Source organism: Octopus bimaculoides, chromosome 22 (genome assembly GCF_046866305.1).
Source record: "Octopus bimaculoides isolate indiv1 chromosome 22, ASM4686630v1, whole genome shotgun sequence".
Taxonomy (NCBI): Eukaryota; Metazoa; Mollusca; class Cephalopoda; order Octopoda; family Octopodidae; genus Octopus; species Octopus bimaculoides.
This window is the reverse complement of record NC_142949.1, coordinates 4,436,809-4,441,808: the sequence shown is the minus strand read 5'-3', so window position 1 is coordinate 4,441,808 and position 5,000 is coordinate 4,436,809.

The window sequence follows — 5,000 nt, the reverse complement described above, 5'->3', positions numbered from 1 at the left end:
ACAAGTTATTCATCTTAGCTTTTAGGTGTTTTAGTAGAATTCACGGTTCGGACAAGTCCTGGTTAAAAGGAAAACTTCACACGAACCATTTTAGGAATCGTTGAAAATGATCAGTGTGTTCTGTCGCTACTGCTCCATCTTGGTGAAGGAATCAAAACAACATAACAACCAAATAGCCTTCACAAAACGTCTGATCTTCGGATGAGATACCGCCACAACAAAACTATATCGACAACAATTATCAATAGAACAAAACAATGCTGAAACAAGGCGACATTGCTTATGATTATTCTTTTCTACTCTAGGCAAAAGGCCCGAAAATTTTGGGGAGGGAGCCAGTCGAATAGATTGACCCAGTACGCAACTGGTACTTTATCGATCCTGAAGGATGAAAGGCAAAGTCGACTTCGGCGGAATTTGAACTCAGAACATAAAGACAGACGAAATACCGCTAAGCATTTCACCTGGCGTACTCACTTTTCAGCCAGCTCGCCGCCTTGTGGCTTATGATTATTGCCTTAAATATGTGATGTTCGTGTGTTTATGTCGGGGATAAATACGTATATTTTTAAAGGCAAGAGCAATGATGCTGGAGCTGGCTTTAGCGCTAGAGAATTAGAATTGATTATCTCAGGGAAGACATTACCTTGCTGTGTTGTCATGCCTCAATGAACAGTTGACAATGATTCGGTGTGAGTTTGATTTCGTGTGCCAAAGTGGGGGAGGGGCAGTGTGGCATTCGCGTGGATGATTGGTTACTGGAATCGATATGGTCCAGTGGAATATGGCGCGAGTATAATCAGATACGGAATCGTGAACGCGTGTTATTAGCCTTTGCGAGAGATTGGCGAGTCGTGGTTAAGATATTAGTTACTTCTTTTCTCTCTTATTTGTTTCAGTCACTTGAGAGCGGCCATACTGGAGCACTGACTTGAAGGAATTTGGTCGACCAATTCGACCTCAGGATTTATTTTTGTAAAACCTGGTGCATATGCTGTAGTCTCTTTTGCAGAACCGCTAAGTTATGGGGACATAAGCACACCAACGCCGGTTGCCGCGGTGGGGTGATGGAAAACAAAATCACAGAAGCACAGAAACACATACACGCGCACACACACCCTCACACTTTCATTTTGATATAACGGGCTTCTCACAAGGTTTGAGACAATAGTAAAAGATATCTGCCCTAGAGGAAAACTTCACAAGAACCATTTTAGGAATCGTTCAAAATGATCAGTGTGTTCTGTCACTACTGCTCCATCTTAATGAAGGAATCTAGACAACATAACAACCAAATATCGTTCACAGAATGTCTGATCTTCGGCGAATTCCGATAGGAATTACAGAGGTACCGCAACAACAAAACTATATTAATTTATTTATTTATTGATGGGTTTCAGCCAAGTGGCTGTGGTCATGCTGGAGCACCGACAACAATTATCAACAGCAACGGTAGAAAACAATGCTGTAACAGGGCGACTTGGCTTACGATTATTCTTTTCTACTCCAGGCACAAGGCCCGAAAATTCCGGTGAGGGGGGCCAGTCGATTAGATCGACCCCGGTGCGCAACTGGTACTTAATTTATCGACTCCGTAAGGATGAAAGGCAAAGTCGACTCCGAAAGGATGAAAGGCAAATTCGACTTCGGCGGAATTTGAACTCAGAACGTAACGACAGACGACATACCGCTAAGCCTTTCGCCCGGGTTGCTTAAGTAACGGTTTTAAAAAATAAAAGGAAGGCATGTACGGGTTTCAGTGTGGTGAAGTGCGATTATTTTGGGTAGCGGGGTGGGGGTGGTGTGAAGGTTTATTGTTTTCACGTCGTTGTGATCTCCATGCTTGTGTGATAATAACGTTGGCGATGTTGTGGCGTTGGTGATGTCTAGGGATGTGTAGTCCGCCGGATGCTGTGGTATTAGTTGATGGGTCGGTTCCGATCATAGCTATTCGTGGAGATGTCCGTGCTGATGGCACTGAAGTTTACGGAGGTGGATATTAACTGTGCTAGCGTTGACTGGTGGTGGTGTCGGAGATGGTAGTGGTGGTAGTTGTGGAAGTGCTTATGATAGTAGTGGTGCTGTGGTGGTGGCAGTGTTGGTGGTGGTGGTGATAGTGGTGGTGCCCTCTGTGGTAACGCGCCAGTTGAGGGGGGTGGAAGTGGTGAATGCAGGCATGGTGGTGGATGTGGTGATGCTGGTTGTTGTGGCACGATGGCTGCTGTAGCTGTGGTGGGGTCGGTCGTGTTGGTGGTAATGGCAACAAGCGGTGTAGTGTTGGATTCCGCTGGTGGTAATAGTAGTCGCTGATAGTGGTGACGATGGTGGACGTAGTGGTAATAGTAATAGTAGTAGTAATAGTAGTTGAAGTGTTAGTAGTAGTGGTGGTGGTAGTAGTGGCAGTTGTATTGCTCATAGCTGTGACAAATGGGTGGCAGTAGATATGTTGATTGTAGTGGCGTTGGTGACGGTGGTGGTGGTGATGGCCTCTTGATGGTTGTAGTATAATGATAATATAACAGAAAGGATGAAAACTGTGTGGTGGTGAAGGTGCTGTTGGTGGTGACGGTGCTGTTGGAGATGATGGTGGTGGTGGTGATGATTGTGATGACAGTGGTGGTGGTGATCGTCGTCATAGTGTTGACACTGGTGATAGTGATCATAATGATGGTGGTAGTGATGGTATTGTTACTGGTAATGGTGGTGATGGTGGTGGTTGTAGTGGTGCTACTGCTATTGCTGCTAATAGGATGGCGACGGCGGTGCTGATGTTATTGGCTGTGTTGGTGTTGGAAAGCGGTGGTGATAGTGTTAGTATTGTAGCTATCATATTAGCAGTGGTGGTGATTACTATGATTGTGATGGTGGTAGTAGTAGTAGTAGTAGTATAGGTCGTGTTATTGAAAGCATTATCTCTGTTGGTGGTGGTGGTGGAGGCAGCAGTCGTAGTTTTATTAACGCTTGATTTTCGAGGCGACGGCGGAGGCGGCGGCTGCGCAGTTTCGAAATCTCAAATATTATTGTGATAGTTTAAGGGTCAGTGTGCAGGTGGTGGAGTGTGAAATTTAATTAAGAACTTTTGAAATTTTACAATAAACTAACGTTGGCAAATATTTGAGGAATTCTTCTTCAATGGAATTTTTGAAACAATCGGGTAATATGATGATTTCTCATAATGGCAGGATACCAAAGGAATTTTAATGGTGGATTTCATTAGATTCAATTAACATCAGTTCATCACTGGTACAAATTTGTATTGCTCTTAGAATTTAACTTATATTTTCTGCAGAGCGAAAAATAAAGCGACTTGGTTCGATTTCGACTCAGATCAAACACGGATGGAATTAACATCTGTATACCCGTCGTACAAATCCGTTTTACCCATGGGGTGTATCTGGTATTTTCTGAGGAGAAAAAAATAAAGGGACCAGCTTGCATTTGGAAAAGGGAAGACAATAAATATGAGTAAGTATTTTATAATTCATCTTTTATCATTCCGACGTCTAAAGTGGCGAGTTGGCAGAATCGTTAGCAAGCCAGGTGGAATGCTTAACGGTATTTCACCTGTCTTCACATTCTGAGTTCAAATTCCGCCTGGGTCGATTTTGCCTTTCATCCTTTCGGGTTCGATAAATTAAGTACCAGTGAAACACTGGGGTCGATCTAATCAACTAGTCCCCTCCTCCAAAATTCCAAAGCCTTGTGGCTTCAGTAGAAAAGAATCGTTAACGCGATTCTTAGCGGCATTTCGCTCGTCTTGGTATTCTGAGTTCAATTTCCACCGAGGTCGACTTTTCTGTTCATCCTTTCACGCTAGATGAAATAAGTACCAATTGAAGACTGGACGTTTATAGCCCCGTGAAGACACCTCCTTCAGCTAGCTAACAACACACATTCTGTGTCCGATTAGAATTTGTGAGGGAAGGTCATCGATCGCGTCCCTAGCCTCATGTGATGCACATGGACTCGAGTATCTGGGTAATTAGCCGTCCTCATCTTGTGTCAAACACCAGCTGGTGATGAACTCGCTCAGAGATTTAATATTGCTTATCTCTCCTTTTTCGAGATCACCGACGGTTCGTTGCTGGAAAAAGCATATAGTACTTTGTGAGTGGACTGAGTTTTCATCACTAGCTGGTGTATAACACATGCTGAGGACGGGTAACCAGAAACTCGTGTCCGTCTGTAATGCTTAAGGCTAGGAATGGGAGCGATGACCTCCCCTCGCAAATAGTAATCGGACACAGAATATGTATATTTGGCCAGCTGGAAGAGATGTTTTCTGGGGCTATACACGTCAGAAGCATTGTCCCGTATAGAACGCCACACTGAGTTGGCAATTATATATATATATATATATATATATATATATATATATATATATATATATATATATACGCGCACACACACACACACACACACACACACATATGTATATATATATATATATATATATATATATATATATATACACACATGCATATATACTTGTTAGCGCTACCGCTTAGAGATTTGTTAATGGCGACACATCGATGTAACTATATAGTTTATCAAATATCAAACCTGGTAATGTAGTTTCCAGTATTACAATGATCACGTAAATAGCAATCACACGTAATATAGCTAATAAAACTAGCTTTACTAACGTTTCTGCCAAAAGCTTTTAATGTTCGATGCTAATCAAAATCTCAATCATCTAATCAATCAAGTTATATCGCAGTTACAAAGAGTCAATATGGTATTAAATATATATATATTTAGTTATAGTAAGGAAATGGTAACTGCGCCAAACTCAGGAATTATTGAGCATAGTAAAATGTGGACTAGACATTTGTGTTGGATGTGAAACATATCCAAACATATTTTAGTTTCTGATGGTCAATACATGGAATGGGAAGGAAAGCAAAATAGCGACTGTTTCGCTCTTTGTCTGAGCTACATTCTTATAGGCTACAATATTCGAACTCGGACAGATAGAATCTATAGGGTGTGGGGATTAA